The sequence below is a fragment of the Eumetopias jubatus genome, unplaced genomic scaffold (genome assembly GCF_037043125.1).
Source record: "Eumetopias jubatus isolate StellerSeaLion01/CBP00866 unplaced genomic scaffold, mEumJub1_p1.0 scaffold_6, whole genome shotgun sequence".
Taxonomy (NCBI): Eukaryota; Metazoa; Chordata; class Mammalia; order Carnivora; family Otariidae; genus Eumetopias; species Eumetopias jubatus.
Genome location: NW_028274812.1, coordinates 13,694,402 through 13,710,601, shown reverse-complemented (window position 1 = coordinate 13,710,601; position 16,200 = coordinate 13,694,402).

Here is a 16,200-nt window from a genome sequence, read left to right as displayed (position 1 = left end):
AAAGAGATAATGCATTATATAGTAACACCATATAGAATCTTGACAAACCAAAGCTGCATATTAAATATACTTCTGGAGCTAAAATTGAAAATAATTTTTATTTAATTACACATAAGAGGAACAGTAATTAAGCTCTCAAAAATGTTTCTATTAAGCACATCCATCAATATGATGAGATGTTTGTTTCTCATGTAGCAGAACTACTTGGATAAACTTGGAAATTGAAAATGATGATATTTTTGTAGGGTCAAAGAGTTTTCACACAGTATATATGAGGTGTATCATGAAGGATATTCTAAATGTCACCTAAATTTAGATTCTACAGTACAAAAGCTACAAAGTGTTTCATGATTCTTTAAAAGTATATCCTAAAGAAAGCCATAAGAGTTAAAAAAATAAAATAGAATAAAAGCATATCCTAATTAAGAGAGATATCATTTAGGTAAGTCCAGCTACCCTAGAGAGGTAACCCTAGAGATATTTTAGGTAAGTCCAGTTACCCTAGAGAGTTCAGAGACTCTCATGTCCTCTTATCTTGGCTATTTTCCAAAATCTTGACCTGTGCTTACCTTTACAAGTCTATATTTAGTGCTTTTTTTGCAAAGTTTACAGCATCTTCAAATGAAATCTTGGTAATCTATCTGAGATGCCTCCTATAATACTGATTCTCTCATCTCAGACTCAGATCTGTGCCAGTTTGTGGTTTTCCTGGACACAGCAACAATGTGCATTTGAGCATTTGACCTTAACTTCCAAGATATTCCAACACTTGTCACCCAGAGTGCATTCTTTAGGAAGTTGAATAAAGACATTTTCATTGTATTTGATTAAAAGTGAAAGAGCTAGCATATGTCACATAATTGTTTAAATACTTATGATAAATCAGTAGAGGTAAAAGTATATTTATAAAATAGTTCTGGTTTTAACAATTTGAGGTGACTTTGTTTTTAGACACCCTTACAGAGTTGGTTATTTCTCTGTAGAATTTTTAAATCTAAATACTAACATGGTAGTCATGCATTATGGATGGCAGTTTCACAGGCTGTACCAACTATGACCAATTAGCAGGGCCTGCCTAGTATACCATGTTAAGAAGTCTTAGAAGACCTCTAAAGGGTCAATTGTCAAGATTGACCTATCATAATTGCAAGAGACACAAAAGTGGCAAAATATGTGCAATAAATATATTTTATACCTTGGGACCAGACTAACATCTGGAATGTATTATTGGTGTATCTTTGTCTTGTGAGCAGAAAATACAATATACATTTAGATATCAATCTAGTAATAGTAATATATATGTAAGTAATAATAGCAACAATTAATCTCTGAGCAAGATTGCTTTGTACTAGGAACACCCGGGTGGCTCAGTCAGTTAAGCGTCAGACTCTTGATTTCAGCTCAGGTCATGATCTCAGGGTGGTGAGATCGAGCTGTGTTGAGCTCCATGCTCAGCATGGAGTCTACTTGAGATTCTTTCTTGCCCTCTTTCTCCTCTCCCCCTCTCTAAAATAAATAAAATCTTTTTTTAAAACAGATTGCTTTTTACTAGTCATTGCTAGTCATTACTGTCCAACTGATCAAGTCGAGGATGTCTTTCTTACTTAAACGATTTCCCTACTAGGATTAGAGGAAATAACTAAAAGTAATGGAAAACTCTTGATATTTCTGAAATGGTATTATAGGCATAAATACTACATGGAGTGAAAAAGAAGTATCACTGAAAAATTAATTTAGAAACTTTGATTTTAAAGTTTTATTACTACTGGGAGATGAAACAAGAGAGGAGAAGTTTTAGGGAATATTGTTCATTAAAAATAAAATCTGGCTTCTACTTCTGATAGTTTGGTGAGAAAGTTTGGTGAGAAAGTTCAAACACGAGAAAGTTTGAACAACTGTGAACAAATCAACTTTGAAACTGGAAAAAGTGCACTTTATATAATTAGATGATTGCATAAATGGCAAGAATTGAAGGATGAATAAAGGACAGAAATCAAATAAGTGGAAAGCTTAGAAAGCAAGTCTTGAGGGGCCAAATTATTGTGACATTGAGCTTCCATTTTTCTTGCTTTGGAGAACAAAGGGAACATATGATAAAGCCTAGTGCTCCCTCATGGATATGCAGATAAAAGAATACACCCACATACATATGGATCTCATAAGAGTTACAGCCTTATTCTGGCACCTGGGTGGCTCATCAGTTAAATGGCTGCCTTCAGCTCAGGTCATAATCCAGGGGTCCTGGGATCCAGCCCTGAGTCTGGCTCCCTGCTCAGCAGGGAGTCTGCTTCTCCCTCTGCCCCTCCCTCCTGCATGTGCTGTCTCTCTCTTACACACACTCTCTCTCTCTCAAATAAATGAATAAATAAAATCTTTAAAAAAATAAAAGCTGCAGCCTTATTTTAAATGACACAAATACCATACGATTTCACTCATATGTGGAATTTAAAAAGCAATACTAATGAGCAATGGGATTAAAGAAAAGAGAGAGACAAACCATAAAACAGACCCTTAACTACAGAGAACAAATGGATGGTTACCAGAGGGGAGATGGGTGGGGGGATGGGTGAGACTGGTGATGGGGATTAGGGAGTGCACTTTCGTGTTGAGCACCAGGTACCTTCTGGAAGTTTTGAATCATTATACTGTACAAATGAAACTAATATTACACTCAATGATAACTGGAATAAAAGTAAAACCTTAATTTTTTTAAAAAAATAAAAATTTAAAAAAAGATGACTATAAACAGTAGGTAAAATCCACATGCGCCACACACACACACACACACACACACACACACACACACACACTATCCTGGCCTTGGTGCTGAGTAAAAAGTAAAATTAAAATCTTTGAAGAGACAGTTTAAATCACAAGCTGGCATTCACATGAAAATCTTCCCTCCATAAAAGCAACAGGAACACTGAAATAAATGTCCAAGTGTCCTCTTCTTATGAGAACACCAGTTACATGGAATTAATGCCCACCCTAAAGATCTCATTTTAAATGTATTACCTCTTTAAATAACTTATCTCCAAATATGGTTACATTCTGAGGTATGTTCTGGGGGTTAGGACTCCAACATATGAATTTTGGAGAAACATGATTCAGCCCATAACACCAGTTTTATTCACATTCAGACTGAAATAAAATGACACTAGACAGTAACTCAAATTCATGTGCAGAAATAAAGAGCACCAGTAGAGGTAACATAGGCAAAAATGAAAGCAGTACAAATGTATTTTTTTGTTTCTTGCCTCTATTCTTCTACTTGTAGAAGCTCATAATAATGAGAAGAGTTGTTAAAAGTCAAGCTGCAGTACTAAAACAGTACTGCACTATCTAGGGAAAGAACTGGAGTGTGAAAAATGGAACAAACAAACTTAGAAATCTATTTTATTAGATAATTGTTTTCTTCTATATAAATACTCAATATCAAGCTGCAAGTACGTTTTTGAGGCCTATTATATATTATACGCTGAATTTCTCTATCTGCCATGACTTTAAAGTGTAATGTGGATTAAAATGTCTTCCTTAATGTTGATCAAAAATAGAAATTCAGAAACAAGTCCTACTGTCTCTCCAGTCCTTATTGCTACCAACCTGTTTTAAACACTGATTATCAGCATAATTATTTCATAAACTTCATTAAGAAGATAACTAAACAAAAAAAAAATCCTGAAAAAAAAAAGAAGATAACTAAGCATATTTGACTTCACAAATTTGATTGTGTTCAGGGATATATGATGTTTCTCTGTCTTGAGCAAGAGAGTGGATCTCCATTTTTGAGACAGAAGAGGAAATTTTTCTAAGCTCTCACCAGAAGAGAGAAAGCTACCTTTTGAAATTATGTCAAAAATTCCTGAAGACCTTGTGAAAATGTGCTTTTCTGTCCACAGTCCAAAGTGTGTTATAAGAAGCCAAGAAAGGGGCTCAAGTATAACTCAAGGACCGGCTGAGAGTGTTGGCCCATTATCTAAAAAAAAAAAAAAGTGAACATATGGTAGCCAATCCTGGCTTCATACAGAAGAAAGCCAAAGGCCAAAAGAAGAAATAAAATGCAAAAATATAGACTCCTTATTTACAGTGGACATAGGAGAGGAAATTATTGTCTAGATAGGGCCATTTGATGAAATAAAACCCTTTTTATTTTTAGATGTAGACAAATTTAATCCATGATATTTCATAGAGATCTCAAGAAGCAAAATGTCCCATTCCCTTGTAAAAAGAGCATACTTATACAAATCATACATTTCTATAAAGGATTCATTATATGGGGAGGGAGTAGCATCTTTTTTCTGTATATCCAGACTAATTTATAGATAGGAGAAAGAGTAAACATTAATAAAGTCAGTGATTGTTTCACTAGCCTTGTTGAAAACTTTATCAACTATCTCATTTATTTAAAAGAATTAATAATGCCATTTAACAATTAACATATGTTGGCTAGATCTTTTTATCAAACAAGAATAATTCTTACCCAAAAGGTCAAGCCCATCATGACATCAGGATCTAAACAAGAATTAATTTTGCCCTTTTGTTAAGACAATGGACTTCATTTTAAACTCACGATGATGTAGAAAATGCTCTCTTAATAAAGTTCATTAGTTAGTTCTGAAATCATGATTCACTTTACTTCACCATTATAAAAATAAAATAACTTTAGCATCTGGAACATCATCATGTTATTGGAGAAGTTTGATGGCTTATAAATAACTCAGATTAAATTTTAAATGTGGTTATATTATAGGTTTATTCATAAGAAGTTACAATCTTCTAGAAGTTTGATGGCTTACAAATAGCTCAGATTAAATTTTAAATGTGATTATATTATAGGTTTATTCATAAGAAGTTATAACCTTCTATAAATAAATCTAATCTTCTGTTTACAGAAACTCTCATAGTTATGCCAGCTAACACTTCCTCCACCTTTTTTTCAGCACTGATAAAATTTCAGATCAATTAGATAGGTACATATGGAAAGTACTTTGTTTCTTGCCAGATAGGATTACTTTTACAGAGTTTAAATTTCCAGTTAGAATATCACTCCACAGAACTACCTTATGATCCAGAAATTGCACTACTAGGTCTTTACCCAAATACAAAAATACTAATTCAAAGGGATACATGCATTGTATGTTTATAGTAGCATTATCTACAATAGACAAATTATGGAAACAGTCCAGTTGCCCACTGACTGATGAATGGATAAAGAAGATGTGGTATATATATATATATACAATTTTCCATTATATATATATATATATAATGGAAAATTACTCAGCCATAAAAAAGAATGAAATCTTGCCATTTTCAATGACATGGCTGGAGCTAGAGAGTATTATGCTAAGCAAAATAAGTCAGTCAGAGAAAGACAAATACCATATGATTTCATTCATATGTGGAATTTAAGAAACAGAACAAACAAGCAAAGAAAAAAAAAACAGAGAGAGAGGCAAACCAAGAAACAGACTCTTAACTATAGAGAATAAACTGTTGGTTACCAGAGAGAAGGGGATGGGAGAATGGGTTAAACAGGCAATGGGAATTAAGGCATGCCCTTTTGCTAAGCACCTGTTGTTGTATCATTATATTGTGATAGTGTTGAATCACTATATTGTACACCTGAAACTAATGTTGCACTGTATGTTAACTAACTGGAATTTAAATAAAAACTTAAAAGAAAAGAAGAATAAGGGTGCCTGGATGGCTCAGTTGGTTAAGCAATTGCCTTCGGCTCAGGTCATGATCCTGGAGTCCCGGGATCGAGTCCCACATTGGGCTCTCTGCTCAGCGGGGAGTCTGCTTCTCCCTCTGACCCTCCTCCCTCTCATGCTGTCTGTCATTCTCTCTCTCAAATACATAAATAAAATCTTAAAAAAAAAGAAAAGAATAAAATAATTCCTTCTAACTTTAGCATTCAAACATAAGTAGATAATTTTTAAAAAGAATATCCCCAGATAAACATTCCCCAGTAGATAAATAACTATTTTGTTTTTAATTAAATATAGACAAGAAAACAAAGAATAGAAGTTCACCATAGTCACTTCTTCAAAGCTGTTGGCAGGATTTATTTTCAATACTAAGTGGAAACTGGGCACAAATCTAATCCACTGTGAAAATATAAACAAAATGTCCAGGCTGTGCCAAGGATGCTCTTGGCAGTAATACTTTATATTTCAGATTCTGCTTCAAAGAATAGGCTCTTGAACATGAAAGTACAGAATCTAGTAAGAGTGCATGCTTCTCTTCTGTCATTCTTTTACAAAGTAGAGCTAGGAATACCCCTACAGATAGGTAAAAGGATCTTGTTCAAACAATATTTTTTTCATAAGAGTCTGTAATATTTCTTCTCATTAGTCAAGTTCAGAAGTGCTTTATGTACTTTTTATCTTGCAAACTAAAAAATCAGGGATCGACTACATACAATTTCATATAAAAAAAGAGGAATTTTATTAATCATTCATAGATGAAAGAAATCTGTTTAATATTTTAATATTTTTAAATTAAAGTCAAATGAGCTTTATCACTAATTTTTCTAATACACTCATATGATTTTCAACATGTCCCTACTGTGAATGGCAACTTAAAATTACTATCTTTAAAAATATTAAACTCTTCAAGATGTATTCTTTAGAAAGGATAAATTAATGACTTACTAATCTCAGAGGCATCATGACACTTGATTTTCTCTTCCAGATAAAGAGTACATTGAGAATGAACCACCTGAGTGTGAAGAGGGAAATATCCAGGACTCGTTTCCATCCTATAATCTTTATTACATAAAAAAAATATATATCTACACTGTACAACTACCTTAAGAGTGAAAAGACTATCTAAATATGAATTTTCCTTTTCAAAAGACTGGCATGGCTAGAGCTGATGGTAAAATAAATAAATAAAATAAAAGTTAAATCACATTTTCTAAGGTTAGGGATGCATACAGATGTCATTCCACCAACACCTATTATTACCTTGAAATAAAGATGGCGATTTTTCTATTTGTATATGGATAACCCATCCAACACACAGCTCTCCCAGATCCTGCCATCTTTACTCCATAATATCATCCCTTAACTTAGCTCAGCCTCTTACTTGCCAATTGCCATTGCCAATAAGAAAGCCCTTTCTATAATCTACTGATTCTAACCTATTTCCCCTGAACCTCACCCACTTTAGTTCTTGCTTCCTTTCTTATCCAGCTGAGATTGCATATTTCATCTCTATGTGAACTTCTTGCATGTACTTTTAACCTTCTTTCTCATCTCTGTCTTGGCCCAAGCGTTTAACTTCTCCTTATTTACAGAATCTGTGGGACTGGCTTCATTTTTTAATAACCAGTAAGCTCAGGTGGGTCCTCACTATTGCTAAATTTCTTTATTGTTGCATTTTACCATTGAAACCAAATTCGTGGATATCCATAAAGCAGCTATACATATACAATAATGTGCTTTTATACACCAAGAAATTTTCTGAAGGTTCAGAAATGTAGCCAAAATATCCCAATGGATAAATAACATTACTTTTAATTAATGCTATACAAAAATGAATAAAAATTAAAATAGTCACTTCTATAAAGTAGTTTACAGGATTTAAGTCCAACATAAAGTGGAATTTGGCCTTGAATCTAAAAGCTTCATAAAAACATAAAAATAACATATTCAGACTATGTCAATAGTATTTTCTTTGCCATAATTCTTGGTATTTCAGATTCTGCCTTCAGAATCCCACTCCATTGTTTTTTTCAACTTACTGCTCTCTGAGATGACAGCATCACACCTTCTCTTTCTTCCTCCAATACTTCCTTATTTTTACTTCCAGATGAGGACATTACTTCTCAGTTTATGGAGAAAACATAAGCACTCTGGAGAAAATTTCCCCTCTACCACATATCCCGTATAATTTGCCCCCTAGTTGCACCCACATACTTGGCTTTGCTTCATGCTTATATGGACAAACCATTTATGTCTCTGTCCAAGTCCTGTTTCCACTTGGGCACCAGATCCCATCTGTTTATCTTCATCTACTTGAGGACAGTCACTGCCACAATTGTCCTCTCGTGCATCATCAAATATTCATCTCCACTGAATCAGTTCCATCAACAAAATAACAATAATGACAAAGACTCATATTGTTTACTATATTGCACGCCCTGCTATACACTGATTTAATCCTTATAACAATTCACTGAGAAAGATAACCTTATTGCCGTTCACTTTTTACAGATGAAAAACCTGGAGCACAAAGGTTAGAAAATTGCCTAAGGAGCAGAGGTCATAGGTTGTGAAGAAATCAAATCCAATACTTTGTTCTGCATTTAAAACAACTACTATAAAATTTACAAACCACAGTCAGGGGGGAAAAATCTATGATAAGCTAAAAAAAAAGGAGTCATTCTGATTGGTTCTTGTCCCCACAATAACAAAATTTTGAATATTTTCTTTAAACTAAACTAACAATGACAATTTTATTGTTAATTCTTGATGTCCTGATATTTGAAGACATACCACATTATTTATGAATATATTATAATTTTATAAAATTACTATTTGTCAACCTGAGCTGATGAATGTACACTAAATAATCTTATTAATTTATACTTTTTCTTTGTTGTGTTTTATATTTGACAAATCTTTCTTCTGAAATCTGATTCCGTTACATTCTTTACAAGATATTTTTTCTAAGTGCACTTGTCTCTGAATCTTCTTTGATAGTCATTCTTATAGGTTCCATTAGGTTATAGTACACCTGTCTTCGGATGTGAAAGCCAATAGAAACATGAAGTTCGATGGCATGCCTTATCTGAACCTGGACCATCTAAGCCCTTGGCTCAGTTTTGCTTGGCTCCTTTGGCAAATATCATGAATGAGGACTGAGCTTTTTAGCCCTACTCAGTAACTATATTTATAATCAAATCTGTTTCTGGTGACAATTGTGGTGAAATCTGATTTTGAATTATGCAGTTGACATGTGGTAGATGTCAGAAATTGAGTCTCTGTCAGCTGGACAAGAAATCTGGACCCATTTTCCTATTAGTCTTTATTTAATCTGTGTATCTGTGTTTGTCTTAAACTTCTGATATTTCCTGCATATGAAAGCCAAGAAATAACATGTTTTTATTATTTTTTTTTAACTATTGGTAGGATCTTCTTTGGTTATATGATTTGTGTTTTTATGCATATAAATTCCTCTTTCAAAGAAAGCTTTTGAATAAAAAGAAACCAAATTTCTAGCATGCAATGGTCAACTTTTGTATTTTGAAACACCTTTAATGATAAAATGATTCCAAATTGGGACCACTTGGGTGGCTCAGTCGGTTAAGCAGCTGCCTTCGGCTCAGGTCATGATCCCAGGGTCCTGGGATTGAGTCCTACATTGGGCTCATCACTCAGCAGGGAGCCTGCTTCTCCCCCCTGCCTGCTCTGCCTCCTGCTCCCCCTGCTTCTGCTCTCTTTCTCTCTGACAAATAAATAAATAAAATCTTAAAAAAAATGATTCCAAATTAGTGGCTCCTCAGAACCTTTTAAATAAGCTAAAGATAAGGAGATTGCCAATTGGCTAATTGAACATAATTAAAAAAAGATAAGAGATTGTTACAATTTAAAAGAATAGTAAAGAAAAACATTAAGAAGCTTGTTCTACTAAAAAAAATCACAAAATTACTTAGACATTCAACTAAGCTTCTCTAAAAATCTAATGAGATTAATTAATGTTTTTGTGTGTCTAAATGATTGACAATTCTTAATAGATACTTGCACTTCCATCTCTACTGGTCTGTATAAAATTGGCTTCCCTCATATTGATAAAACGTTATCAATATTAACAAAATTTAGAAAAGAAATCTATAACTCTTGCTTAAATATGAGATGAATTAATAAACCAAATTATGAGATCTCTTAGAATATGCAACAAAGCAGGACTCCTACTTCTAGCAATGATGGAATAACTGGGCTCAGTGAATACACTGATATGACTTAGACCAATAGGAATTTATTGTCTCACAGTCAGGAAACTCGAAATCAGAGATCAAGACAAAAGTTGCATTAGTTCCTTTTGAGAGCTGTGAGGGAGAAATCTATTCTATGCCTTTTTCCTAGGTTCTGGTACAATTTAAGGGTTTTCCAAGAATATCAAGAATAGGCTATCTTTACTATATAAATATAATTATAGCCATTTTTCCTGTTTAATCCTGAGTTGTGTAAATCTGGTGAAAGTCATGTTTACCTTTGATTTTAGTATAAGTAGGAGAATGAAACATTAAGGAGACTCTTTTTTCCAAAAGATTTCTGATTTCTAAAATTAAAAGGCAATCATCAATAGACAAAGCCAAATGTCTAATATTCATGTATTGTTTGGTTGCAACATGCTTAAATCCACAAAAATATTTTCTTGATCTGTGTGTATAAGCACAAATTAATACCAGTACTAAAAAATTTCCTTCCCCTGGAGGTAACATTGCTCTTATTTTGTTGAAAGGCAACAAAGTCAGTTAGTTGTTTTGCTTTAATTCAAAAGTGCCCCAAGACATTCATGAACAAAGTAGTGTAACATCAAAGGTCCCTTTGGGCCTATGAAGTAATGAATCTCAGATCTAAGTACAGTCTGCTGAATTTCAGTTTTTGAAGGCCTAGTAAGGATAGCTTACACAATTGTTATCATTAAAAGGATGAAAGAATGTGATTCTTCAAAATTTCAATTTGGATTTCCAGGATCTTGTTCAAAAGAGAGAAATAGCAGATCAGTAGGTTTTCTTAAAGTGATATTTTTTATAAAAGGCATATCTATGTGTTTTATGTTATTATACAGTTGGTAAAACATTATTTACATAATTAAAGTTGTGAAACAAAGTGGGAGTAATGAAAGGTAATACTTGATACCTACATTGTTATTATTAAGAGGGGTTACCATCCCTGTCTAGCTCTCAAGTTTCAATCCTTTCATCTCTAAGTGCTGCAAGTAAACAGCAGAAATTTCACATAATTGTGTGTATCTTTTAAAATATTTTTCTGAAAATAAACTATCTCAAGGTATTATCAATGTAATGATCAGTAGGGTCCCTTAAAAGTATGTTAAAACACATGTTTTCATGAATGAAATACATGAAAATGTTTAACACTAAAATTAAAACTGAGAAGAAAAAAATCAGCAGATTTTTATTTTTCCATGAATTTTTTGTTTTTGGTTTTCATAACACTTAACAGTTATTTATATTTGAAATCTCTGACTGTTTCAATTTTTGTGGAAAAAAATTGATAATAAAGATTGCCAACAGAATAATTTTCCTAATCACATTTGCACTAAATGTTAGAATTAATTCAAATTATTAATTCCACTTTTATTTGTATTCTGTTCAACCCTATGAGCTCATTGGAACTTCCACAAACTGTATCAATACATTTTGGTTAGTGTTGTAATAATTTCAGAATAAAAAAAATCTGCAAATCTGCCTTGGTTTTATTAAACATATTTTGTGAATTAACACTAATTTTTATAATGCTCTAGGTTCATACAATAATTTTACTTTAACATAGACTGTATTTTTCTTTCTAACATTTTCTCCTAAATCATCCAATCAAAAATAGAATTCCTAGGGAGAAATTCTCAGAAAGATCCTGCTATATAACATTCCTGAGATATTAGTTCTAGTCTGATTTTTTTCTAAGATATATGTGTGATATATATATTTATACAATTTAAATAATACTAATTGTATTAAATTAATACTAAATATGTTTATATATTTATATATATATCATTTTAGTATTATTTAAATTGTGTAAATATTTGAGGTGATTTCTAGGTAAAATATTCTAAACAGGTAGTACTAAAAGTAAAATAGTGGGATTTGGGGGGTTTTTGTTTGCTTCTTAACAATGAGAAGAAGAAATATTAACTGATATCATCCAGAGAAGCTACTAGTGTAGAAGTAATCAAAAGGACTCAAGCATCACCAAGATAGGATTAGAAGCAATTACTCTCCAAAGAAGTGTGTTTATTGATGAATAGTCAAAGGACTTGAATAGTCATTTTTCCAAAGAAGACATACAAATGGGCAACAGATATAAGAAAAGGTACTCAACATCACTAATCATCAGGGAAATGCAAATCAAATGCATGAGATATCACCTCTTACCTGTTAAAATGGCCTTTATCAGCAAAATAAAAGATAACAATTGTTGGCAAATGTATGGAAATACTGGAACCCTTGCACACTGTGAGAATGTAAATTGACACAGCCGTTATGGAAAACAGTATGAAGTTCCTCAGAAGACTAAAATTAGAACTATCATAGGAGCCAACAGTCCTCTGGGTATAACCCCCAAGTAAATAAAATCACTACCTCATAGATATCTGTGCTCCCACATTCATTGCAACATTATTCATAGTCAAGATATGGAAAAAACCTATGTGTCCACCAATGGATGAATGGAAAAAGAAATTGTGAGATTTTATATGTATATAAATAAATATAAAAATAATGATATGTTATTTGGCCCTAAAAAAGGAGATTATGCCCTATGGATGAACCTGGAAGACAAACATTATGCTAAGCAAGATAAGCCAGACACAGAAAGAAAACACTGCATGATGTCACTTCTATGTGGAATTTTAAAAAGTCAAATACATAGAAACAATTCATTCCTTTGTACTACCATAGAATGAAATAGCTCAAAATTGTCTAATCATCTCTGAAATTCACAAAAAAAAGCAAGTTCATATTTTTTCAGTTTACTGTTGCAGAGAAGTACATGATATCTAAAAAAAATAATAAAAGCAACTATATATCATCTATTATTATTTGCCATTTACCAAGTTCTGTGATACATGCTTTTTATGAATTATTTTACTTAAGTTCTTACAAAATCCTTATAAAATAGGGCATGACATACTTGATTTTACTCATAAGGAAATACACCATGGCTCACCTAAAGCCAAATGACTAGCAATTGGTAAGAACAAACCTTGAGCTTATCTGTCTACCTCTTTCCACTATCCTTTTAATGAAAGCAGTTAAAATAATAGTGTTATTTTAAACACTGTTTAAAGCATTAAAATAGTAAAAGCAGTTAAAATAATAGTGTTAGCCTTAACAAAATTACCTTTCAAGAATATCTACTTTGACAAACATTTTTCTGGATGATGGTATCTCACTTTACTTTTTAATCAAAGCTTGCTTTTGTTCACACTTATGTAAGTATTTTTCTTCTAATACATTCAAATGTTTACCCTTTTCGTAAGAACAAAGCTGAACTGAGAATCAATGTTCAACTTAAAAACAATTTATATTGTCAATTTTAGATTAAATCTGTGCCATTGTAGCTGCTATTAAGGTTTTGTCAGATTCAAAAAACCCAATTTTAAAATTGTTTCTAAGAACTGATGAGCCTAGCATTCTGAGAATGATTACTGTTCAGTTTTTCAAAAAAAATTGTAAGAAATACGATATTCACAAAGAGATAAGCTGACTGCAAACTAGTTGCAGTAGCAACATTTGTTAAAATATTTCTTTTTCAGATTCATCCAATAATTAATCAAACAGCAAACTGAGGGGCAGCTGGGTGGCTCAGTTGGTTAAGCGACTGCCTCCAGCTCAGGTCATGATCCTGGAGTCCCGGGATCGAGTCCCGCATCGGGCTCCCTGGTCTTCGGGTAGTCTGCTTCTCCCTCTGCCCCTCCTCCTCTCATGTGAGCACTTGCGCATGCGCTCTACTCTCTCTCTCTCTCTCTCTCTCTCTCTCATTCTCTCTCTCAAATAAATAAATAAAATCTTTTAAAAAAATAGTCAAACAGCAAATTGATATAGTATTGGAGAATATGCAATTGAACACTATTCATTGGTTGGTAATACCTCTTTCCTCTCAAAACCTCTGAAAAATTTAATTGTTGCATAACATGTTCATTGGTTGGACTAAAACACAGAAACCTTCCCATGCAGATACCAGAGTTTCTGTGGAATCTCTTAGGCAGTGATACTGCACTATCCACAACTAAAACGTGATTCTTTTCCTTTTTTTATCTTTTCTATTTTCTTACTCTCATTTCTCTTTTTGATAGCTTTCAATCCATTATTTTTTCTCTTCCAATTTTCCTTTATTTTTTTTAATCTTCTTCTGCCTATCTTTTGGTTTTACCAGTACCATTCAATAGGATTTTTATGTATCATAAAATTGTTGATCTAGATCAGGGATTGAAAAAATTTTACTTAAATGTCCAGATAATAAATATCGTCAGCTTTACTGATCATTCCATTTCTGTGCAATTTCTCAATTCTGCCTTTGTAGTGTGAAAGCCGCCATGGGCAATAGATAGTAAAATAAATAATGGGTGTAGCAGTGTTCCAATGAATCCTTATCTGTAAGAACAAGCAGCACAGCAGGACAGATTTGTCCTGTGCCTGTGGTTTATAAACCTCTAATCTAGATTCTGGTTCATTTCTTGATTTACATTTAGATCTCACAATGCTCTACTTCTTAACCTTGGCCCGCTGTATTAGGTGTGGATAATCAAGACTTTTAAAACAAAACTCACTCATGTGGTTAGTTCTTTATTGTTCTTGCCTAGAAAGGCAGAGGTACTGACCATGTCCTTCCATGTTCACTGATAAAGAGAAGACATAGAGAAGACAAAATTTTAGGAAGATTGTTTTATTACCATATGCTTGGCTCTATAAACAATTTATTAGAGCTGGTTTATGTGAAAACTGCTTTTTGTTCACTTGGAGCTAAGGCCGATTGACATATGGGTTAATAATTACAAAATTATATCAATATTTAAATGATTATCTGATTTACATAGTAAATTATATTTTTAGTTGTCATAGAAAAACAAGTAAATCACATTAATCCATTTTAGAAAGAAATTCTTTCTAGGTTTGTCAGTAACAAAAAGAAGCCAGGTAAAAGTGGCTAGCCATTTCTAATGGGCCCCATCTCATATTCCCCTCATGAAGGTACACAGAGAAACAAACCTTCAAAACAATTCTAGAACTTAAGCATAGCAAGAAACAGGTTTATTTTTCCAAAATCTGAATCACCCCATTTCTGTGCTACATATAGCCTGACCCCAGCACTATGCTTACTGAAGATGGTACTCTTAGAGCTCTGTATCCTTAGAAGCCCCTGAAGATCACAGAAGCCATAGAAGCCAAGTCATGGGTCAGCTATCTCTGCTGCTGCTTGGGCAAAAGAGAGAACTCCAGGAGGATGATTCACATGTGTCTGACTGTTTAATGCAAAACATTAGTCTAGAAAATATAATCTACACAATATCCTAGAATTGGATGAATTAGATCAGTAATTTTCCTAGAATTAACTGGGGGGGTAGGTGGGCAAAAGTTTAGGAGGCAGAAATAAAAGGGAAAAATTTTCTCCTTTGGAAGTCTATTTTATTTAACCACCATTGAAATTCCTTCATTCAGAAAGAGATGGAGGGTTATCTAAATATCCTGATGCCTCATATAAAGGCCACTAAATCATCAAGTGTTTGTTTTTCCCTTGTCTCTCAACTCTCCTGCTCCCCAAGATTCAATGTCTGGGCTATCAAATAACTAATACAGACAAGTCCAATTGAGAGCACCTGGTAGGTTACTTCCAGCCCACTTATCATGAGAGGTGACAACTCCTTTAGTGGTGTTCAAAACAAGTTAAAGAGGGAACAGACTGAGATAACTAATTGTGCACTGGACATCAGTGTCATATTTACATTTCAAAGGTTAAAAATACCACATGCCCTAATACTATCTATTTCATGGTAGACTTACCCTAGCCCAGGATTTGCCTCTAAACTGCTGCCCCCATTCACATATTGGCAGGGTCTCCTGAAGCTAAACAAGCTTTGGGAATAATATTGAACAATTTTCAAATGGTATTTGCAAGATGCCCTGCCCCCAGTATTCTCTTGCCCTTGGGAGATACCTCAGGTACTTATATAGAAAGAAGATGAAACAAGCAAAGCTGTTGGATGAAACAAACAAGAGCTTTGGCCATGAGCCCTAGGATCAAATTCCTGCACAGTAGTCTGGACCATATAAAGCTCACTCTTCGGCAGCACATATACTAAAAAATCAGAGGTAGACTTTAGCCTCAAAAGGTTAAGTATACAATTTCAGGTGAAACAACTGAGTGAAGAATGTGAAATGTCTCCCCTATTAAAATAATAATAATAATAATAATAATAATAATAATGTAACCACCAGTTTGG